Genomic DNA, 23,525 nt, shown 5'->3' with positions numbered 1-23,525 from the left:
GGTCACACTGGAGAATCCGGGCATCGATCCCGCTACCTCTCGCATGCTAAGCGAGCGCTCTACCACTTGAGCTAATTCCCCTTAGCATGCTGGCTCAGTGGGTTGTAAAATTTTTTATTCTGTGCATTAGACAAGCAGTGCATTAGACAAGGTTAACAGTGCTCTTCAAGAGCGGATCATGCAACTTTCATACTCAAGTATAAGACTAAGATTACATGTTCACTCAAATTTGAGTCCTACAAATGACCTCATCTAACTGCATGCCCTTCAAGCCCCTCTTCAGTTGCAGCAATTTGATGTTTGGTTGTTGACGTAGAACCGTTGGTTAAAGGTTGCTTAACAGTGGACTATTCTAGCAGATGCTTGGGTTTTAACACCCCAATTGTAACAGCAACAGTAGGTAAGCTCAGGAGCTTACAGCATGGCTCACACTTTTAGAAATGACTGTGGAATTTTCATGTCAGTGTGTCAAAATATGAGAACGTGGAATTTTTAATGATTTTGTTCATAATGTTTGGTTGTTGAGGTAGAACAGTTGGTTAAAGGTTGCTTAATAGTGGACTATTCTAGCAGATGCTTGGGTTTTAACACCCCAATTGTAACAGCAACAGTAGGTAAGCTCAGGAGCTTACAGCATGGCTCACACTTTTAGAACTGACTGTGGAATTTTCATGTCAGTGTGTCAAAATATGAGAAGGTGGATTTTTTAATGCTTTTGTTCAAGATGTTTGGTTGTTGAGGTAGAACAGTTGGTTAAAGGTTGCTTAATAGTGGACTACTCTAGCAAGTAAGGTCAATTACTTCTAGTGTAGTTCATAGACTAGTTATGTTAATATTGGTGGTCATTTGATCCCCTTGTGAAAATGCAGGACTAGGTGATGTTCCTTAGGTAATTTGTGATCTGAGAAAAACCAACAGTCCATTGTCTTGGCCGGTTAGCTCAGCTGGTTAGCGCGTGGTGCTAATAACGCTAAGGTTGCGGGTTCGATCCCCGTACGGGCCGTTGCCACAGTTTTCAATGTTAGCAAGAAAGATGGTACTCCTGACCTAAACTGCAGTTGAAAACATGTTTTTGCTCCCTAAGAGGAGGGCTATAACCCAGTCACTGCTGGAAACAATAGACAGCACCCAGCGTCTGGCTGTGCGGTCACACTGGAGAATGCGGGCATCGATCCCGCTACCTCTCGCATGCTAAGCGAGCGCTCTACCACTTGAGCTAATTCCCCTTAGCATGCTGGCTCAGTGGGTTGTAAAAATTTTTATTCTGTGCATTAGACAAGCAGTGCATTAGACAAGGTTAACAGTGCTCTTCAAGAGCGGATCATGCAACTTTCATACTCAAGTGTAAGACTAAGATTACATGTTCACTTAAATTTGAGTCCTACAAATGACCTCATCTAACTGCATGCCCTTCAACCCCCTCTTCAGTTGCAGCAATTTGATGTTTGGTTGTTGAGGTAGAACCGTTGGTTAAAGGTTGCTTAACAGTGGTCTATTCTAGCAGATGCTTGGGTTTTGACACCTCAATTGTAAAAGAAACAGGAGGGAGGCTCAGGAGCTTGCAGCATGGTTCACACTTTTAGAACTGACTGTGGAATTTTCATGTCAGTGTGTCAAAATATGAGAAGGTGGATTTTTAAATGCTTTTGTTCATAATGTTTGGTTGTTGAGGTAGAACAGTTGGTTAAAGGTTGCTTAATAGTGGACTATTCTAGCAGATGCTTGGGTTTTGACACCCCAATTGTAACAAAACAGTAGGGAAGCTCAGGAGCTTACAGAATGGCTCAAACTTTTAGAACCGACTGTGGAATTTTCATGTCAGTGTGTCAAAATATGAGAAGGTGGATTTTTTAATGCTTTTGTTCTAGATGTTTGGTTGTTGAGGTAGAACAGTTGGTTAAAGGTTGCTTAATAGTGGACTACTCTAGCAAGTTAGGTCAATTACTTCTAGTGTAGTTCATAGACTAGTTATGTTAATATTGGTGGTCATATGATCCCCTTGTGAAAATGCAGGACTAGGTGATGTTCCTTAGGTAATTTGTGATTTGAGAAAAACCAAGGGTCCATTGTCTTGGCCGGTTAGCTCAGCTGGTTAAAGCGTGGTGCTAATAACGCCAAGGTCGCGGGTTCGATCCCCGTACGGGCCATTGCCACAGTTTAAAATGTTAGCAAGAAAGATGGTGCTCCTGACCTAAACTGCAGTTGAAAATATGTTTTTGCTCCCAAAGAGGAGGGCTATAACCCAGTCACTGCTGGAAACAATGGACAGCACCAGCATTCTTGCATTAGACAAGGTTAACAGTGCTCTTCAAGAGCGGATCATGGAACTTTCATACTCAAGTGTAAGACTAAGATTACATGTTCACTCAAATTTGAGTCCTACAAATGACCTCATCTAACTGCATGCCCTTCAACCCCCTCTTCAGTTGCAGCAATTTGATGTTTGGTTGTTGAGGTAGAACCGTTGGTTAAAGGTTGCTTAACAGTGGTCTATTCTAGCAGATGCTTGGGTTTTGACACCCCAATTGTAAAAGAAACAGGAGGGAGGCTCAGGAGCTTACAGCATGGTTCACACTTTTAGAACTGACTGTGGAATTTTCATGTCAGTGTGTCAAAAAAAGGAGAAGGTGGAATTTTAAATGCTTTTGTTCATAATGTTTGGTTGTTGAGGTAGAACAGTTGGTTAAAGGTTGCTTAATAGTGGACTATTCTAGCAGATGCTTGGGTTTTGACACCCCAATTGTAACAAAACAGTAGGGAAGCTCAGGAGCTTACAGAATGGCTCACACTTTTAGAACTGACTGTGGAATTTTCATGTCAGTGTGTCAAAATATGAGAAGGTGGAATTTTAAATGCTTTTGTTCAAGATGTTTGGTTGTTGAGGTAGAACATTTGGTTAAAGGTTGCTTAATAGTGGACTACTCTAGCAAGTAAGGTCAATTACTTCTAGTGTACTATTCTAGCAGATGCTTGGGTTTTAACACCCCAATTGTAACAGCAACAGTAGGTAAGCTCAGGAGATTACAGCATGGCTCACACTTTTAGAACTGACTGTGGAATTTTCATGTCAGTGTGTCAAAATATGAGAAGGTGGATTTTTTAATGCTTTTGTTCAAGATGTTTGGTTGTTGAGGTAGAACAGTTGGTTAAAGGTTGCTTAATAGTGGACTACTCTAGCAAGTAAGGTCAATTACTTCTAGTGTAGTTCATAGACTAGTTATGTTAATATTGGTGGTCATTTGATCCCCTTGTGAAAATGCAGGACTAGGTGATGTTCCTTAGGTAATTTGTGATCTGAGAAAATCCAACAGTCCATTGTCTTGGCCGGTTAGCTCAGCTGGTTAGCGCGTGGTGCTAATAACGCTAAGGTTGCGGGTTCGATCCCCGTACGGGCCGTTGCCACAGTTTTCAATGTTAGCAAGAAAGATGGTACTCCTGACCTAAACTGCAGTTGAAAACATGTTTTTGCTCCCTAAGAGGAGGGCTATAACCCAGTCACTGCTGGAAACAATAGACAGCACCCAGCGTCTGGCTGTGTGGTCACACTGGAGAATGCGGGCATCGATCCCTCTACCTCTTGCATGCTAAGCGAGCGCTCTACCACTTGAGCTAATTCCCCTTAGCACGCTGGCTCAGTGGGTTGTAAAATTTTTTATTCTGTGCATTAGACAAGCAGTGCATTAGACAAGGTTAACAGTGCTCTTCAAGAGCGGATCATGCAACTTTCATACTCAAGTGTAAGACTAAGATTACATGTTCACTCGAATTTGAGTCCTACAAATGACCTCATCTAACTGCATGCCCTTCAACCCCCTTTTCAGTTGCAGCAATTTGATGTTTGGTTGTTGAGGTAGAACCGTTGGTTAAAGGTTGCTTAACAGTGGTCTATTCTAGCAGATGCTTGGGTTTTGACACCTCAATTGTAAAAGAAACAGGAGGGAGGCTCAGGAGCTTGCAGCATGGTTCACACTTTTAGAACTGACTGTGGAATTTTCATGTCAGTGTGTCAAAATATGAGAAGGTGGATTTTTAAATGCTTTTGTTCATAATGTTTGGTTGTTGAGGTAGAACAGTTGGTTAAAGGTTGCTTAATATTGGACTATTCTAGCAGATGCTTGGGTTTTGACACCCCAATTGTAACAAAACAGTAGGGAAGCTCAGGAGCTTACAGAATGGCTCAAACTTTTAGAACCGACTGTGGAATTTTCATGTCAGTGTGTCAAAATATGAGAAGGTGGATTTTTTAATGCTTTTGTTCAAGATGTTTGGTTGTTGAGGTAGAACAGTTGGTTAAAGGTTGCTTAATAGTGGACTACTCTAGCAAGTAAGGTCAATTACTTCTAGTGTAGTTCATAGACTAGTTATGTTAATATTGGTGGTCATATGATCCCCTTGTGAAAATGCAGGACTAGGTGATGTTCCTTAGGTAATTTGTGATTTGAGAAAAACCAAGGGTCCATTGTCTTGGCCGGTTAGCTCAGCTGGTCAGAGCGTGGTGCTAATAACGCCAAGGTCGCGGGTTCGATCCCCGTACGGGCCATTGCCACAGTTTAAAATGTTAGCAAGAAAGATGGTGCTCCTGACCTAAACTGCAGTTGAAAATATGTTTTTGCTCCCAAAGAGGAGGGCTATAACCCAGTCACTGCTGGAAACAATAGACAGCACCAGCATTCTTGCATTAGACAAGCAGTGCATTAGACAAGGTTAACAGTGCTCTTCAAGAGCGGATCATGGAACTTTCATACTCAAGTGTAAGACTAAGATTACATGTTCACTCAAATTTGAGTCCTACAAATGACCTCATCTAACTGCATGCCCTTCAACCCCCTCTTCAGTTGCAGCAATTTGATGTTTGGTTGTTGAGGTAGAACCGTTGGTTAAAGGTTGCTTAACAGTGGTCTATTCTAGCAGATGCTTGGGTTTTGACACCCCAATTGTAAAAGAAACAGGAGGGAGGCTCAGGAGCTTACAGCATGGTTCACACTTTTAGAACTGACTGTGGAATTTTCATGTCAGTGTGTCAAAAAAAGGAAAAGGTGGAATTTTAAATGCTTTTGTTCATAATGTTTGGTTGTTGAGGTAGAACAGTTGGTTAAAGGTTGCTTAATAGTGGACTATTCTAGCAGATGCTTGGGTTTTGACACCCCAATTGTAACAAAACAGTAGGGAAGCTCAGGAGCTTACAGAATGGCTCACACTTTTAGAACTGACTGTGGAATTTTCATGTCAGTGTGTCAAAATATGAGAAGGTGGAATTTTAAATGCTTTTGTTCAAGATGTTTGGTTGTTGAGGTAGAACATTTGGTTAAAGGTTGCTTAATAGTGGACTACTCTAGCAAGTAAGGTCAATTACTTCTAGTGTACTATTCTAGCAGATGCTTGGGTTTTAACACCCCAATTGTAACAGCAACAGTAGGTAAGCTCAGGAGCTTACAGCATGGCTCACACTTTTAGAACTGACTGTGGAATTTTCATGTCAGTGTGTCAAAATATGAGAAGGTGGATTTTTTAATGCTTTTGTTCAAGATGTTTGGTTGTTGAGGTAGAACAGTTGGTTAAAGGTTGCTTAATAGTGGACTACTCTAGCAAGTAAGGTCAATTACTTCTAGTGTAGTTCATAGACTAGTTATGTTAATATTGGTGGTCATTTGATCCCCTTGTGAAAATGCAGGACTAGGTGATGTTCCTTAGGTAATTTGTGATCTGAGAAAAACCAACAGTCCATTGTCTTGGCCGGTTAGCTCAGCTGGTTAGCGCGTGGTGCTAATAACGCTAAGGTTGCGGGTTCGATCCCCGTATGGGCCGTTGCCACAGTTTTCAATGTTAGCAAGAAAGATGGTACTCCTGACCTAAACTGCAGTTGAAAAAATGTTTTTGCTCCCTAAGAGGAGGGCTATAACCCAGTCACTGCTGGAAAAAATAGACAGCACCCAGCGTCTGGCTGTGCGGTCACACTGGAGAATGCGGGCATCGATCCCGCTACCTCTCGCATGCTAAGCGAGCGCTCTACCACTTGAGCTAATTCCCCTTAGCACACTGTCTTAGTGGGTTGTAAAAATTTTTATTCTGTGCATTAGACAAGCAGTGCATTAGACAAGGTTAACAGTGCTCTTCAAGAGCGGATCATGCAATTTCATACTCAAGTGTAAGACTAAGATTACATGTTCACTTAAATTTGAGTCCTACAAATGACCTCATCTAACTGCATGCCCTTCAACCCCCTCTTCAGTTGCAGCAATTTGATGTTTGGTTGTTGAGGTAGAACCGTTGGTTAAAGGTTGCTTAACAGTGGTCTATTCTAGCAGATGCTTGGGTTTTGACACCTCAATTGTAAAAGAAACAGGAGGGAGGCTCAGGAGCTTGCAGCATGGTTCACACTTTTAGAACTGACTGTGGAATTTTCATGTCAGTGTGTCAAAATATGAGAAGGTGGATTTTTAAATGCTTTTGTTCATAATGTTTGGTTGTTGAGGTAGAACAGTTGGTTAAAGGTTGCTTAATAGTGGACTATTCTAGCAGATGCTTGGGTTTTGACACCCCAATTGTAACAAAACAGTAGGGAAGCTCAGGAGCTTACAGAATGGCTCAAACTTTTAGAACCGACTGTGGAATTTTCATGTCAGTGTGTCAAAATATGAGAAGGTGGATTTTTTAATGCTTTTGTTCAAGATGTTTGGTTGTTGAGGTAGAACAGTTGGTTAAAGGTTGCATAATAGTGGACTACTCTAGCAAGTAAGGTCAATTACTTCTAGTGTAGTTCATAGACTAGTTATGTTAATATTGGTGGTCATATGATCCCCTTGTGAAAATGCAGGACTAGGTGATGTTCCTTAGGTAATTTGTGATTTGAGAAAAACCAAGGGTCCATTGTCTTGGCCGGTTAGCTCAGCTGGTCAGAGCGTGGTGCTAATAACGCCAAGGTCGCGGGTTCGATCCCCGTACGGGCCATTGCCACAGTTTAAAATGTTAGCAAGAAAGATGGTGCTCCTGACCTAAACTGCAGTTGAAAATATGTTTTTGCTCCCAAAGAGGAGGGCTATAACCCAGTCACTGCTGGAAACAATAGACAGCACCAGCATTCTTGCATTAGACAAGCAGTGCATTAGACAAGGTTAACAGTGCTCTTCAAGAGCGGATCATGGAACTTTCATACTCAAGTGTAAGACTAAGATTACATGTTCACTCAAATTTGAGTCCTACAAATGACCTCATCTAACTGCATGCCCTTCAACCCCCTCTTCAGTTGCAGCAATTTGATGTTTGGTTGTTGAGGTAGAACCGTTGGTTAAAGGTTGCTTAACAGTGGTCTATTCTAGCAGATGCTTGGGTTTTGACACCCCAATTGTAAAAGAAACAGGAGGGAGGCTCAGGAGCTTACAGCATGGTTCACACTTTTAGAACTGACTGTGGAATTTTCATGTCAGTGTGTCAAAAAAAGGAGAAGGTGGAATTTTAAATGCTTTTGTTCATAATGTTTGGTTGTTGAGGTAGAACAGTTGGTTAAAGGTTGCTTAATAGTGGACTATTCTAGCAGATGCTTGGGTTTTGACACCCCAATTGTAACAAAACAGTAGGGAAGCTCAGGAGCTTACAGAATGGCTCACACTTTTAGAACTGACTGTGGAATTTTCATGTCAGTGTGTCAAAATATGAGAAGGTGGAATTTTAAATGCTTTTGTTCAAGATGTTTGGTTGTTGAGGTAGAACATTTGGTTAAAGGTTGCGTAATAGTGGACTACTCTAGCAAGTAAGGTCAATTACTTCTAGTGTAGTTCATAGACGAGTTATGTTAATATTGGTGGTCATTTGATCCCCTTGTGAAAATGCAGGACTAGGTGATGTTCCTTAGGTAATTTGTGATTTGAGAAAAACCATGGGTTCATTGTCTTGGCCGGTTAGCTCAGCTGGTTAGAGCGTGGTGCTAATAACGCCAAGGTCGCGGGTTCGATCCCCGTATGGGCCATTGCCACAGTTTTCAATGTTAGCAAGAAAGATGGTGCTCCTGACCTAAACTGCAGTTGAAAACATGTTTTTGCTCCCTAAGAGGAGGGCTATAACCCAGTCACTGCTGGAAACAATAGACAGCACCTAGCATCTGGCTGTGTGGTCACACTGGAGAATGCGGGCATCTATCCCGCTACCTCTCGCATGCTAAGCGAGCGCTCTACCACTTGAGCTAATTCCCCTTAACCAGCTGGCTCAGTGGGTTGTAAATTTTATTATTCTGTGCATTAGACAAGCAGTGCATTAGACAAGGTTAACAGTGCTCTTCAAGAGCGGATCATGCAACTTTCATACTCAAGTGTAAGACTAAGATTACATGTTCACTCAAATTTGAGTCCTACAAATGACCTCATCTAACTGCATGCCCTTCAACCCCCTCTTCAGTTGCAGCAATTTGATGTTTGGTTGTTGAGGTAGAACCGTTGGTTAAAGGTTGCTTAACAGTGGTCTATTCTAGCAGATGCTTGGGTTTTGACACCCCAATTGTAAAAGAAACAGGAGGGAGGCTCAGGAGCTTACAGCATGGTTCACACTTTTAGAACTGACTGTGGAATTTTCATGTCAGTGTGTCAAAATATGAGAAGGTGGAATTTTAAATGCTTTTGTTCATGATGTTTGGTTGTTGAGGTAGAACAGTTGGTTAAAGGTTGCTTAATAGTGGACTATTCTAGCAGATGCTTGGGTTTTAACACCCCAATTGTAACAAAACAGTAGGGAAGCTCAGGAGCTTACAGAATGGCTCACACTTTTAGAACTGACTGTGGAATTTTCATGTCAGTGTGTCAAAATATAAGAAGGTGGATTTTTTAATGCTTTTGTTCAAGATGTTTGGTTGTTGAGGTAGAACAGTTGGTTAAAGGTTGCTTAATAGTGGACTACTCTAGCAAGTAAGGTCAATTACTTCTAGTGTAGTTCATAGACTAGTTATGTTAATATTGGTGGTCATTTGATCCCCTTGTGAAAATGCAGGACTAGGTGATGTTCCTTAGGTAATTTGTGATCTGAGAAAAACCAACAGTCCATTGTCTTGGCCGGTTAGCTCAGCTGGTTAGAGCGTGGTGCTAATAACGCCAAGGTCGCGGATTTGATCCCTGTATGGGCCATTGCCACAGTTTTCAATGTTCGCAAGAAAGATGGTGCTCCTGACCTAAACTGCAGTTGAAAACATGTTTTTGCTCCCTAAGAGGAGGGCTATAACCCAGTCACTGCTGGAAACAATAGACAGCACCCAGCGTCTGGCTGTGTGGTCACACTGGAGAATGCGGGCATCGATCCCGCTACCTCTCGCATGCTAAGCGAGCGCTCTACCACTTGAGCTAATTCCCCTTAGCACACTGGCTCAGTGGGTTGTAAAATTTTTTATTCTGTGCATTAGACAAGCAGTGCATTAGACAAGGTTAACAGTGCTCTTCAAGAGCGGATCATGCAACTTTCATACTCAAGTGTAAGACTAAGATTACATGTTCACTCAAATTTGAGTCCTACAAATGACCTCATCTAACTGCATGCCCTTCAACCCCCTCTTCAGTTGCAGCAATTTGATGTTTGGTTGTTGAGGTAAAACCGTTGGTTAAAGGTTGCTTAACAGTGGTCTATTCTAGCAGATGCTTGGGTTTTGACACCCCAATTGTAAAAGAAACAGGAGGGAGGCTCAGGAGCTTACAGCATGGTTCACACTTTTAGAACTGACTGTGGAATTTTCATGTCAGTGTGTCAAAATATGAGAAGGTGGAATTTTAAATGCTTTTGTTCATGATCTTTGGTTGTTGAGGTAGAACAGTTGGTTAAAGGTTGCTTAATAGTGGACTATTCTAGCAGATGCTTGGGTTTTAACACCCCAATTGTAACAAAACAGTAGGGAAGCTCAGGAGCTTACAGAATGGCTCACACTTTTAGAACTGACTGTGGAATTTTCATGTCAGTGTGTCAAAATATAAGAAGGTGGATTTTTTAATGCTTTTGTTCAAGATGTTTGGTTGTTGAGGTAGAACAGTTGGTTAAAGGTTGCTTAATAGTGGACTACTCTAGCAAGTAAGGTCAATTACTTCTAGTGTAGTTCATAGACTAGTTATGTTAATATTGGTGGTCATTTGATCCCCTTGTGAAAATGCAGGACTAGGTGATGTTCCTTAGGTAATTTGTGATCTGAGAAAAACCAACAGTCCATTGTCTTGGCCGGTTAGCTCAGCTGGTTAGAGCGTGGTGCTAATAACGCCAAGGTCGCGGATTTGATCCCTGTATGGGCCATTGCCACAGTTTTCAATGTTCGCAAGAAAGATGGTGCTCCTGACCTAAACTGCAGTTGAAAACATGTTTTTGCTCCCTAAGAGGAGGGCTATAACCCAGTCACTGCTGGAAACAATAGACAGCACCCAGCGTCTGGCTGTGTGGTCACACTGGAGAATGCGGGCATCAATCCCGCTACCTCTCGCATGCTAAGCGAGCGCTCTACCACTTGAGCTAATTCCCCTTAGCACACTGGCTCAGTGGGTTGTAAAATTTTTTATTCTGTGCATTAGACAAGCAGTGCATTAGACAAGGTTAACAGTGCTCTTCAAGAGCGGATCATGCAACTTTCATACTCAAGTGTAAGACTAAGATTACATGTTCACTCAAATTTGAGTCCTAAAAATGACCTCATCTAACTGCATGCCCTTCAACCCCCTCTTCAGTTGCAGCAAATTGATGTTTGGTTGTTGAGGTAGAACCGTTGGTTAAAGGTTGCCTAAAAGTGGTCTATTCTAGCAGATGCTTGGGTTTTGACACCCCAATTGTAAAAGAAACAGGAGGGAGGCTCAGGAGCTTACAGCATGGTTCACACTTTTAGAACTGACTGTGGAATTTTCATGTCAGTGTGTCAAAATATGAGAAGGTGGAATTTTAAATGCTTCTGTTCATAATGTTTGGTTGTTGAGGTAGAACAGTTGGTTAAAGGTTGCTTAATAGTGGACTATTCTAGCAGATGCTTGGGTTTTGACACCCCAATTGTAACAAAAGAGTAGGGAAGCTCAGGAGCTTACAGAATGGCTCACACTTTTAGAACTGACTGTGGAATTTTCATGTCAGTGTGTCAAAATATGAGAAGGTGGATTTTTTAATGCTTTTGTTCAAGATGTTTGGTTGTTGAGGTAGAACAGTTGGTTAAAGGTTGCTTAATAGTGGACTACTCTAGCAAGTAAGGTCAATTAATTCTAGTGTAGTTCATAGACGAGTTATGTTAATATTGGTGGTCATTTGATCCCCTTGTGAAAATGCAGGACTAGGTGATGTTCCTTAGGTAATTTGTGATTTGAGAAAAACCATGGGTTCATTGTCTTGGCCGGTTAGCTCAGCTGGTTAGAGCGTGATGCTAATAACGCCAAGATCGCGGGTTCGATCCCCGTACGGGCCATTACCACAGTTTTCAATGTTAGCAAGAAAGATGATGCTCCTGACCTAAACTGCAGTTGAAAACATGTTTTTGCTCCCTAAGAGGAGGGCTATAACCCAGTCACTGCTGGAAACAATAGACAGCACCCAGCGTCTGGCTGTGTGGTCACACTGGAGAATGCGGGCATCGATCCCGCTACCTCTCGCATGCTAAGCGAGCGCTCTACCACTTGAGCTAATTCCCCTTAGCACACTGGCTCAGTGGGTTGTAAAATTTTTTATTCTGTGCATTAGAGAAGCAGTGCATTAGACAAGGTTAACAGTGCTCTTCAAGAGCGGATCATGCAACTTTCGTACTCAAGTGTAAGACTAAGATTACATGTTCACTCAAATTTGAGTCCTACAAATGACCTCATCTAACTGCATGCCCTTCAACCCCCTCTTCAGTTGCAGCAATTTGATGTTTGGTTGTTGAGGTAGAACCGTTGGTTAAAGGTTGCTTAACAGTGGTCTATTCTAGCAGATGCTTGGGTTTTGACACCCCAATTGTAAAAGAAACAGGAGGGAGGCTCAGGAGCTTACAGCATGGTTCACACTTTTAGAACTGACTGTGGAATTTTCATGTCAGTGTGTCAAAATATGAGAAGGTGGAATTTTAAATGCTTTTGTTCATAATGTTTGGTTGTTGAGGTAGAACAGTTGGTTAAAGGTTGCTTAATAGTGGACTATTCTAGCAGATGCTTGGGTTTTGACACCCCAATTGTAACAAAAGAGTAGGGAAGCTCAGGAGCTTACAGAATGGCTCACACTTTTAGAACTGACTGTGGAATTTTCATGTCAGTGTGTCAAAATATGAGAAGGTGGATTTTTTAATGCTTTTGTTCAAGATGTTTGGTTGTTGAGGTAGAACAGTTGGTTAAAGGTTGCTTAATAGTGGACTACTCTAGCAAGTAAGGTCAATTAATTCTAGTGTAGTTCATAGACGAGTTATGTTAATATTGGTGGTCATTTGATCCCCTTGTGAAAATGCAGGACTAGGTGATGTTCCTTAGGTAATTTGTGATTTGAGAAAAACCATGGGTTCATTGTCTTGGCCGGTTAGCTCAGCTGGTTAGAGCGTGGTGCTAATAACGCCAAGGTCGCGGGTTCGATCCCCGTATGGGCCATTGCCACAGTTTTCAATGTTAGCAAGAAAGATGGTGCTCCTCACCTAAACTGCAGTTGAAAACATGTTTTTGCTCCCTAAGAGGAGGGCTATAACCCAGTCACTGCTGGAAACAATAGACAGCACCTAGCATCTGGCTGTGTGGTCACACTGGAGAATGCGGGCATCTATCCCGCTACCTCTCGCATGCTAAGCGAGCGCTCTACCACTTGAGCTAATTCCCCTTAACCAGCTGGCTCAGTGGGTTGTAAATTTTATTATTCTGTGCATTAGACAAGCAGTGCATTAGACAAGGTTAACAGTGCTCTTCAAGAGCGGATCATGCAACTTTCATACTCAAGTGTAAGACTAAGATTACATGTTCACTCAAATTTGAGTCCTACAAATGACCTCATCTAACTGCATGCCCTTCAACCCCCTCTTCAGTTGCAGCAATTTGATGTTTGGTTGTTGAGGTAGAACCGTTGGTTAAAGGTTGCTTAACAGTGGTCTATTCTAGCAGATGCTTGGGTTTTGACACCCCAATTGTAAAAGAAACAGGAGGGAGGCTCAGGAGCTTACAGCATGGTTCACACTTTTAGAACTGACTGTGGAATTTTCATGTCAGTGTGTCAAAATATGAGAAGGTGGAATTTTAAATGCTTTTGTTCATGATGTTTGGTTGTTGAGGTAGAACAGTTGGTTAAAGGTTGCTTAATAGTGGACTATTCTAGCAGATGCTTGGGTTTTAACACCCCAATTGTAACAAAACAGTAGGGAAGCTCAGGAGCTTACAGAATGGCTCACACTTTTAGAACTGACTGTGGAATTTTCATGTCAGTGTGTCAAAATATAAGAAGGTGGATTTTTTAATGCTTTTGTTCAAGATGTTTGGTTGTTGAGGTAGAACAGTTGGTTAAAGGTTGCTTAATAGTGGACTACTCTAGCAAGTAAGGTCAATTACTTCTAGTGTAGTTCATAGACTAGTTATGTTAATATTGGTGGTCATTTGATCCCCTTGTGAAAATGCAGGACTAGGTGATGTTCCTTAGGTAATTTGTGATCTGAGAAAAACCAACAGTCCATTGTCTTGGCCGGTTAGCTCAGCTGGTTAGAGCGTGGTGCTAATAACGCCAAGGTCGCGGATTTGATCCCTGTATGGGCCATTGCCACAGTTTTCAATGTTCGCAAGAAAGATGGTGCTCCTGACCTAAACTGCAGTTGAAAACATGTTTTTGCTCCCTAAGAGGAGGGCTATAACCCAGTCACTGCTGGAAACAATAGACAGCACCCAGCGTCTGGCTGTGTGGTCACACTGGAGAATGCGGGCATCTATCCCGCTACCTCTCGCATGCTAAGCGAGCGCTCTACCACTTGAGCTAATTCCCCTTAGCACACTGGCTCAGTGGGTTGTAAAATTTTTTATTCTGTGCATTAGACAAGCAGTGCATTAGACAAGGTTAACAGTGCTCTTCAAGAGCGGATCATGCAACTTTCATACTCAAGTGTAAGACTAAGATTACATGTTCACTCAAATTTGAGTCCTACAAATGACCTCATCTAACTGCATGCCCTTCAACCCCCTCTTCAGTTGCAGCAATTTGATGTTTGGTTGTTGAGGTAAAACCGTTGGTTAAAGGTTGCTTAACAGTGGTCTATTCTAGCAGATGCTTGGGTTTTGACACCCCAATTGTAAAAGAAACAGGAGGGAGGCTCAGGAGCTTACAGCATGGTTCACACTTTTAGAACTGACTGTGGAATTTTCATGTCAGTGTGTCAAAATATGAGAAGGTGGAATTTTAAATGCTTTTGTTCATGATGTTTGGTTGTTGAGGTAGAACAGTTGGTTAAAGGTTGCTTAATAGTGGACTATTCTAGCAGATGCTTGGGTTTTAACACCCCAATTGTAACAAAACAGTAGGGAAGCTCAGGAGCTTACAGAATGGCTCACACTTTTAGAACTGACTGTGGAATTTTCATGTCAGTGTGTCAAAATATAAGAAGGTGGATTTTTTAATGCTTTTGTTCAAGATGTTTGGTTGTTGAGGTAGAACAGTTGGTTAAAGGTTGCTTAATAGTGGACTACTCTAGCAAGTAAGGTCAATTACTTCTAGTGTAGTTCATAGACTAGTTATGTTAATATTGGTGGTCATTTGATCCCCTTGTGAAGATGCAGGACTAGGTGATGTTCCTTAGGTAATTTGTGATCTGAGAAAAACCAACAGTCCATTGTCTTGGCCGGTTAGCTCAGCTGGTTAGAGCGTGGTGCTAATAACGCCAAGGTCGCGGATTTGATCCCTGTATGGGCCATTGCCACAGTTTTCAATGTTCGCAAGAAAGATGGTGCTCCTGACCTAAACTGCAGTTGAAAACATGTTTTTGCTCCCTAAGAGGAGGGCTATAACCCAGTCACTGCTGGAAACAATAGACAGCACCCAGCGTCTGGCTGTGTGGTCACACTGGAGAATGCGGGCATCAATCCCGCTACCTCTCGCATGCTAAGCGAGCGCTCTACCACTTGAGCTAATTCCCCTTAGCACACTGGCTCAGTGGGTTGTAAAATTTTTTATTCTGTGCATTAGACAAGCAGTGCATTAGACAAGGTTAACAGTGCTCTTCAAGAGCGGATCATGCAACTTTCATACTCAAGTGTAAGACTAAGATTACATGTTCACTCAAATTTGAGTCCTAAAAATGACCTCATCTAACTGCATGCCCTTCAACCCCCTCTTCAGTTGCAGCAAATTGATGTTTGGTTGTTGAGGTAGAACCGTTGGTTAAAGGTTGCCTAAAAGTGGTCTATTCTAGCAGATGCTTGGGTTTTGACACCCCAATTGTAAAAGAAACAGGAGGGAGGCTCAGGAGCTTACAGCATGGTTCACACTTTTAGAACTGACTGTGGAATTTTCATGTCAGTGTGTCAAAATATGAGAAGGTGGAATTTTAAATGCTTTTGTTCATAATGTTTGGTTGTTGAGGTAGAACAGTTGGTTAAAGGTTGCTTAATAGTGGACTATTCTAGCAGATGCTTGGGTTTTGACACCCCAATTGTAACAAAAGAGTAGGGAAGCTCAGGAGCTTACAGAATGGCTCACACTTTTAGAACTGACTGTGGAATTTTCATGTCAGTGTGTCAAAATATGAGAAGGTGGATTTTTTAATGCTTTTGTTCAAGATGTTTGGTTGTTGAGGTAGAACAGTTGGTTAAAGGTTGCTTAATAGTGGACTACTCTAGCAAGTAAGGTCAATTAATTCTAGTGTAGTTCATAGACGAGTTATGTTAATATTGGTGGTCATTTGATCCCCTTGTGAAAATGCAGGACTAGGTGATGTTCCTTAGGTAATTTGTGATTTGAGAAAAACCATGGGTTCATTGTCTTGGCCGGTTAGCTCAGCTGGTTAGAGCGTGGTGCTAATAACGCCAAGGTCGCGGGTTCGATCCCCGTATGGGCCATTGCCACAGTTTTCAATGTTAGCAAGAAAGATGGTGCTCCTGACCTAAACTGCAGTTGAAAACATGTTTTTGCTCCCTAAGAGGAGGGCTATAACCCAGTCACTGCTGGAAACAATAGACAGCACCTAGCATCTGGCTGTGTGGTCACACTGGAGAATGCGGGCATCTATCCCGCTACCTCTCGCATGCTAAGCGAGCGCTCTACCACTTGAGCTAATTCCCCTTAACCAGCTGGCTCAGTGGGTTGTAAATTTTATTATTCTGTGCATTAGACAAGCAGTGCATTAGACAAGGTTAACAGTGCTCTTCAAGAGCGGATCATGCAACTTTCATACTCAAGTGTAAGACTAAGATTACATGTTCACTCAAATTTGAGTCCTACAAATGACCTCATCTAACTGCATGCCCTTCAACCCCCTCTTCAGTTGCAGCAATTTGATGTTTGGTTGTTGAGGTAGAACCGTTGGTTAAAGGTTGCTTAACAGTGGTCTATTCTAGCAGATGCTTGGGTTTTGACACCCCAATTGTAAAAGAAACAGGAGGGAGGCTCAGGAGCTTACAGCATGGTTCACACTTTTAGAACTGACTGTGGAATTTTCATGTCAGTGTGTCAAAATATGAGAAGGTGGAATTTTAAATGCTTTTGTTCATGATGTTTGGTTGTTGAGGTAGAACAGTTGGTTAAAGGTTGCTTAATAGTGGACTATTCTAGCAGATGCTTGGGTTTTAACACCCCAATTGTAACAAAACAGTAGGGAAGCTCAGGAGCTTACAGAATGGCTCACACTTTTAGAACTGACTGTGGAATTTTCATGTCAGTGTGTCAAAATATAAGAAGGTGGATTTTTTAATGCTTTTGTTCAAGATGTTTGGTTGTTGAGGTAGAACAGTTGGTTAAAGGTTGCTTAATAGTGGACTACTCTAGCAAGTAAGGTCAATTACTTCTAGTGTAGTTCATAGACTAGTTATGTTAATATTGGTGGTCATTTGATCCCCTTGTGAAAATGCAGGACTAGGTGATGTTCCTTAGGTAATTTGTGATCTGAGAAAAACCAACAGTCCATTGTCTTGGCCGGTTAGCTCAGCTGGTTAGAGCGTGGTGCTAATAACGCCAAGGTCGCGGATTTGATCCCTGTATGGGCCATTGCCACAGTTTTCAATGTTCGCAAGAAAGATGGTGCTCCTGACCTAAACTGCAGTTGAAAACATGTTTTTGCTCCCTAAGAGGAGGGCTATAACCCAGTCACTGCTGGAAACAATAGACAGCACCCAGCGTCTGGCTGTGTGGTCACACTGGAGAATGCGGGCATCTATCCCGCTACCTCTCGCATGCTAAGCGAGCGCTCTACCACTTGAGCTAATTCCCCTTAGCACACTGGCTCAGTGGGTTGTAAAATTTTTTATTCTGTGCATTAGACAAGCAGTGCATTAGACAAGGTTAACAGTGCTCTTCAAGAGCGGATCATGCAACTTTCATACTCAAGTGTAAGACTAAGATTACATGTTCACTCAAATTTGAGTCCTACAAATGACCTCATCTAACTGCATGCCCTTCAACCCCCTCTTCAGTTGCAGCAATTTGATGTTTGGTTGTTGAGGTAAAACCGTTGGTTAAAGGTTGCTTAACAGTGGTCTATTCTAGCAGATGCTTGGGTTTTGACACCCCAATTGTAAAAGAAACAGGAGGGAGGCTCAGGAGCTTACAGCATGGTTCACACTTTTAGAACTGACTGTGGAATTTTCATGTCAGTGTGTCAAAATATGAGAAGGTGGAATTTTAAATGCTTTTGTTCATGATGTTTGGTTGTTGAGGTAGAACAGTTGGTTAAAGGTTGCTTAATAGTGGACTATTCTAGCAGATGCTTGGGTTTTAACACCCCAATTGTAACAAAACAGTAGGGAAGCTCAGGAGCTTACAGAATGGCTCACACTTTTAGAACTGACTGTGGAATTTTCATGTCAGTGTGTCAAAATATAAGAAGGTGGATTTTTTAATGCTTTTGTTCAAGATGTTTGGTTGTTGAGGTAGAACAGTTGGTTAAAGGTTGCTTAATAGTGGACTACTCTAGCAAGTAAGGTCAATTACTTCTAGTGTAGTTCATAGACTAGTTATGTTAATATTGGTGGTCATTTGATCCCCTTGTGAAAATGCAGGACTAGGTGATGTTCCTTAGGTAATTTGTGATCTGAGAAAAACCAACAGTCCATTGTCTTGGCCGGTTAGCTCAGCTGGTTAGAGCGTGGTGCTAATAACGCCAAGGTCGCGGATTTGATCCCTGTATGGGCCATTGCCACAGTTTTCAATGTTCGCAAGAAAGATGGTGCTCCTGACCTAAACTGCAGTTGAAAACATGTTTTTGCTCCCTAAGAGGAGGGCTATAACCCAGTCACTGCTGGAAACAATAGACAGCACCCAGCGTCTGGCTGTGTGGTCACACTGGAGAATGCGGGCATCAATCCCGCTACCTCTCGCATGCTAAGCGAGCGCTCTACCACTTGAGCTAATTCCCCTTAGCACACTGGCTCAGTGGGTTGTAAAATTTTTTATTCTGTGCATTAGACAAGCAGTGCATTAGACAAGGTTAACAGTGCTCTTCAAGAGCGGATCATGCAACTTTCATACTCAAGTGTAAGACTAAGATTACATGTTCACTCAAATTTGAGTCCTAAAAATGACCTCATCTAACTGCATGCCCTTCAACCCCCTCTTCAGTTGCAGCAAATTGATGTTTGGTTGTTGAGGTAGAACCGTTGGTTAAAGGTTGCCTAAAAGTGGTCTATTCTAGCAGATGCTTGGGTTTTGACACCCCAATTGTAAAAGAAACAGGAGGGAGGCTCAGGAGCTTACAGCATGGTTCACACTTTTAGAACTGACTGTGGAATTTTCATGTCAGTGTGTCAAAATATGAGAAGGTGGAATTTTAAATGCTTTTGTTCATAATGTTTGGTTGTTGAGGTAGAACAGTTGGTTAAAGGTTGCTTAATAGTGGACTATTCTAGCAGATGCTTGGGTTTTGACACCCCAATTGTAACAAAAGAGTAGGGAAGCTCAGGAGCTTACAGAATGGCTCACACTTTTAGAACTGACTGTGGAATTTTCATGTCAGTGTGTCAAAATATGAGAAGGTGGATTTTTTAATGCTTTTGTTCAAGATGTTTGGTTGTTGAGGTAGAACAGTTGGTTAAAGGTTGCTTAATAGTGGACTACTCTAGCAAGTAAGGTCAATTAATTCTAGTGTAGTTCATAGACGAGTTATGTTAATATTGGTGGTCATTTGATCCCCTTGTGAAAATGCAGGACTAGGTGATGTTCCTTAGGTAATTTGTGATTTGAGAAAAACCATGGGTTCATTGTCTTGGCCGGTTAGCTCAGCTGGTTAGAGCGTGGTGCTAATAACGCCAAGGTCGCGGGTTCGATCCCCGTATGGGCCATTGCCACAGTTTTCAATGTTAGCAAGAAAGATGGTGCTCCTGACCTAAACTGCAGTTGAAAACATGTTTTTGCTCCCTAAGAGGAGGGCTATAACCCAGTCACTGCTGGAAACAATAGACAGCACCTAGCATCTGGCTGTGTGGTCACACTGGAGAATGCGGGCATCTATCCCGCTACCTCTCGCATGCTAAGCGAGCGCTCTACCACTTGAGCTAATTCCCCTTAACCAGCTGGCTCAGTGGGTTGTAAATTTTATTATTCTGTGCATTAGACAAGCAGTGCATTAGACAAGGTTAACAGTGCTCTTCAAGAGCGGATCATGCAACTTTCATACTCAAGTGTAAGACTAAGATTACATGTTCACTCAAATTTGAGTCCTACAAATGACCTCATCTAACTGCATGCCCTTCAACCCCCTCTTCAGTTGCAGCAATTTGATGTTTGGTTGTTGAGGTAGAACCGTTGGTTAAAGGTTGCTTAACAGTGGTCTATTCTAGCAGATGCTTGGGTTTTGACACCCCAATTGTAAAAGAAACAGGAGGGAGGCTCAGGAGCTTACAGCATGGTTCACACTTTTAGAACTGACTGTGGAATTTTCATGTCAGTGTGTCAAAATATGAGAAGGTGGAATTTTAAATGCTTTTGTTCATGATGTTTGGTTGTTGAGGTAGAACAGTTGGTTAAAGGTTGCTTAATAGTGGACTATTCTAGCAGATGCTTGGGTTTTAACACCCCAATTGTAACAAAACAGTAGGGAAGCTCAGGAGCTTACAGAATGGCTCACACTTTTAGAACTGACTGTGGAATTTTCATGTCAGTGTGTCAAAATATAAGAAGGTGGATTTTTTAATGCTTTTGTTCAAGATGTTTGGTTGTTGAGGTAGAACAGTTGGTTAAAGGTTGCTTAATAGTGGACTACTCTAGCAAGTAAGGTCAATTACTTCTAGTGTAGTTCATAGACTAGTTATGTTAATATTGGTGGTCATTTGATCCCCTTGTGAAAATGCAGGACTAGGTGATGTTCCTTAGGTAATTTGTGATCTGAGAAAAACCAACAGTCCATTGTCTTGGCCGGTTAGCTCAGCTGGTTAGAGCGTGGTGCTAATAACGCCAAGGTCGCGGATTTGATCCCTGTATGGGCCATTGCCACAGTTTTCAATGTTCGCAAGAAAGATGGTGCTCCTGACCTAAACTGCAGTTGAAAACATGTTTTTGCTCCCTAAGAGGAGGGCTATAACCCAGTCACTGCTGGAAACAATAGACAGCACCCAGCGTCTGGCTGTGTGGTCACACTGGAGAATGCGGGCATCTATCCCGCTACCTCTCGCATGCTAAGCGAGCGCTCTACCACTTGAGCTAATTCCCCTTAGCACACTGGCTCAGTGGGTTGTAAAATTTTTTATTCTGTGCATTAGACAAGCAGTGCATTAGACAAGGTTAACAGTGCTCTTCAAGAGCGGATCATGCAACTTTCATACTCAAGTGTAAGACTAAGATTACATGTTCACTCAAATTTGAGTCCTACAAATGACCTCATCTAACTGCATGCCCTTCAACCCCCTCTTCAGTTGCAGCAATTTGATGTTTGGTTGTTGAGGTAAAACCGTTGGTTAAAGGTTGCTTAACAGTGGTCTATTCTAGCAGATGCTTGGGTTTTGACACCCCAATTGTAAAAGAAACAGGAGGGAGGCTCAGGAGCTTACAGCATGGTTCACACTTTTAGAACTGACTGTGGAATTTTCATGTCAGTGTGTCAAAATATGAGAAGGTGGAATTTTAAATGCTTTTGTTCATGATGTTTGGTTGTTGAGGTAGAACAGTTGGTTAAAGGTTGCTTAATAGTGGACTATTCTAGCAGATGCTTGGGTTTTAACACCCCAATTGTAACAAAACAGTAGGGAAGCTCAGGAGCTTACAGAATGGCTCACACTTTTAGAACTGACTGTGGAATTTTCATGTCAGTGTGTCAAAATATAAGAAGGTGGATTTTTTAATGCTTTTGTTCAAGATGTTTGGTTGTTGAGGTAGAACAGTTGGTTAAAGGTTGCTTAATAGTGGACTACTCTAGCAAGTAAGGTCAATTACTTCTAGTGTAGTTCATAGACTAGTTATGTTAATATTGGTGGTCATTTGATCCCCTTGTGAAAATGCAGGACTAGGTGATGTTCCTTAGGTAATTTGTGATCTGAGAAAAACCAACAGTCCATTGTCTTGGCCGGTTAGCTCAGCTGGTTAGAGCGTGGTGCTAATAACGCCAAGGTCGCGGATTTGATCCCTGTATGGGCCATTGCCACAGTTTTCAATGTTCGCAAGAAAGATGGTGCTCCTGACCTAAACTGCAGTTGAAAACATGTTTTTGCTCCCTAAGAGGAGGGCTATAACCCAGTCACTGCTGGAAACAATAGACAGCACCCAGCGTCTGGCTGTGTGGTCACACTGGAGAATGCGGGCATCTATCCCGCTACCTCTCGCATGCTAAGCGAGCGCTCTACCACTTGAGCTAATTCCCCTTAGCACACTGGCTCAGTGGGTTGTAAAATTTTTTATTCTGTGCATTAGACAAGCAGTGCATTAGACAAGGTTAACAGTGCTCTTCAAGAGCGGATCATGCAACTTTCATACTCAAGTGTAAGACTAAGATTACATGTTCACTCAAATTTGAGTCCTACAAATGACCTCATCTAACTGCATGCCCTTCAACCCCCTCTTCAGTTGCAGCAATTTGATGTTTGGTTGTTGAGGTAAAACCGTTGGTTAAAGGTTGCTTAACAGTGGTCTATTCTAGCAGATGCTTGGGTTTTGACACCCCAATTGTAAAAGAAACAGGAGGGAGGCTCAGGAGCTTACAGCATGGTTCACACTTTTAGAACTGACTGTGGAATTTTCATGTCAGTGTGTCAAAATATGAGAAGGTGGAATTTTAAATGCTTTTGTTCATGATGTTTGGTTGTTGAGGTAGAACAGTTGGTTAAAGGTTGCTTAATAGTGGACTATTCTAGCAGATGCTTGGGTTTTAACACCCCAATTGTAACAAAACAGTAGGGAAGCTCAGGAGCTTACAGAATGGCTCACACTTTTAGAACTGACTGTGGAATTTTCATGTCAGTGTGTCAAAATATAAGAAGGTGGATTTTTTAATGCTTTTGTTCAAGATGTTTGGTTGTTGAGGTAGAACAGTTGGTTAAAGGTTGCTTAATAGTGGACTACTCTAGCAAGTAAGGTCAATTACTTCTAGTGTAGTTCATAGACTAGTTATGTTAATATTGGTGGTCATTTGATCCCCTTGTGAAAATGCAGGACTAGGTGATGTTCCTTAGGTAATTTGTGATCTGAGAAAAACCAACAGTCCATTGTCTTGGCCGGTTAGCTCAGCTGGTTAGAGCGTGGTGCTAATAACGCCAAGGTCGCGGATTTGATCCCTGTATGGGCCATTGCCACAGTTTTCAATGTTCGCAAGAAAGATGGTGCTCCTGACCTAAACTGCAGTTGAAAACATGTTTTTGCTCCCTAAGAGGAGGGCTATAACCCAGTCACTGCTGGAAACAATAGACAGCACCCAGCGTCTGGCTGTGTGGTCACACTGGAGAATGCGGGCATCAATCCCGCTACCTCTCGCATGCTAAGCGAGCGCTCTACCACTTGAGCTAATTCCCCTTAGCACACTGGCTCAGTGGGTTGTAAAATTTTTTATTCTGTGCATTAGACAAGCAGTGCATTAGACAAGGTTAACAGTGCTCTTCAAGAGCGGATCATGCAACTTTCATACTCAAGTGTAAGACTAAGATTACATGTTCACTCAAATTTGAGTCCTAAAAATGACCTCATCTAACTGCATGCCCTTCAACCCCCTCTTCAGTTGCAGCAAATTGATGTTTGGTTGTTGAGGTAGAACCGTTGGTTAAAGGTTGCCTAAAAGTGGTCTATTCTAGCAGATGCTTGGGTTTTGACACCCCAATTGTAAAAGAAACAGGAGGGAGGCTCAGGAGCTTACAGCATGGTTCACACTTTTAGAACTGACTGTGGAATTTTCATGTCAGTGTGTCAAAATATGAGAAGGTGGAATTTTAAATGCTTTTGTTCATAATGTTTGGTTGTTGAGGTAGAACAGTTGGTTAAAGGTT

The 23,525-nt window shown here is 42.1% G+C and overlaps 11 non-coding genes across 11 annotated transcripts; 7 read left to right on the top strand and 4 right to left on the bottom strand.

The window, feature by feature from the left end:
* Positions 1 to 1,153: 1,153 nt before the first annotated feature.
* trnaa-agc (transfer RNA alanine (anticodon AGC)) lies at positions 1,154 to 1,226 on the bottom strand. Its single transcript has one exon. It is a non-coding gene; the product is annotated as a tRNA-Ala (tRNA).
* An 847-nt stretch (positions 1,227 to 2,073) lies between these two features.
* On the top strand, positions 2,074 to 2,147 carry trnai-aau (transfer RNA isoleucine (anticodon AAU)). The gene has a single exon. It is a non-coding gene; the product is annotated as a tRNA-Ile (tRNA).
* A 2,319-nt stretch (positions 2,148 to 4,466) lies between these two features.
* On the top strand, positions 4,467 to 4,540 carry trnai-aau (transfer RNA isoleucine (anticodon AAU)). Its single transcript has one exon. It is a non-coding gene; the product is annotated as a tRNA-Ile (tRNA).
* A 1,415-nt stretch (positions 4,541 to 5,955) lies between these two features.
* On the bottom strand, positions 5,956 to 6,028 carry trnaa-agc (transfer RNA alanine (anticodon AGC)). Its single transcript has one exon. It is a non-coding gene; the product is annotated as a tRNA-Ala (tRNA).
* An 846-nt stretch (positions 6,029 to 6,874) lies between these two features.
* trnai-aau (transfer RNA isoleucine (anticodon AAU)) lies at positions 6,875 to 6,948 on the top strand. The gene has a single exon. It is a non-coding gene; the product is annotated as a tRNA-Ile (tRNA).
* A 941-nt stretch (positions 6,949 to 7,889) lies between these two features.
* Positions 7,890 to 7,963, top strand: trnai-aau (transfer RNA isoleucine (anticodon AAU)). Its single transcript has one exon. It is a non-coding gene; the product is annotated as a tRNA-Ile (tRNA).
* A 1,294-nt stretch (positions 7,964 to 9,257) lies between these two features.
* trnaa-agc (transfer RNA alanine (anticodon AGC)) lies at positions 9,258 to 9,330 on the bottom strand. The gene has a single exon. It is a non-coding gene; the product is annotated as a tRNA-Ala (tRNA).
* Positions 9,331 to 11,545: 2,215 nt separating this feature from the next.
* trnaa-agc (transfer RNA alanine (anticodon AGC)) lies at positions 11,546 to 11,618 on the bottom strand. The gene has a single exon. It is a non-coding gene; the product is annotated as a tRNA-Ala (tRNA).
* An 847-nt stretch (positions 11,619 to 12,465) lies between these two features.
* Positions 12,466 to 12,539, top strand: trnai-aau (transfer RNA isoleucine (anticodon AAU)). The gene has a single exon. It is a non-coding gene; the product is annotated as a tRNA-Ile (tRNA).
* A 3,358-nt stretch (positions 12,540 to 15,897) lies between these two features.
* On the top strand, positions 15,898 to 15,971 carry trnai-aau (transfer RNA isoleucine (anticodon AAU)). Its single transcript has one exon. It is a non-coding gene; the product is annotated as a tRNA-Ile (tRNA).
* A 3,358-nt stretch (positions 15,972 to 19,329) lies between these two features.
* On the top strand, positions 19,330 to 19,403 carry trnai-aau (transfer RNA isoleucine (anticodon AAU)). Its single transcript has one exon. It is a non-coding gene; the product is annotated as a tRNA-Ile (tRNA).
* Positions 19,404 to 23,525: the final 4,122 nt, after the last annotated feature.

Source organism: Clarias gariepinus, unplaced genomic scaffold, assembly GCF_024256425.1.
Source record: "Clarias gariepinus isolate MV-2021 ecotype Netherlands unplaced genomic scaffold, CGAR_prim_01v2 scaffold_29, whole genome shotgun sequence".
Lineage (NCBI taxonomy): Eukaryota > Metazoa > Chordata > Actinopteri > Siluriformes > Clariidae > Clarias > Clarias gariepinus.
This window is presented reverse-complemented; position numbering and strand designations above follow the sequence as displayed.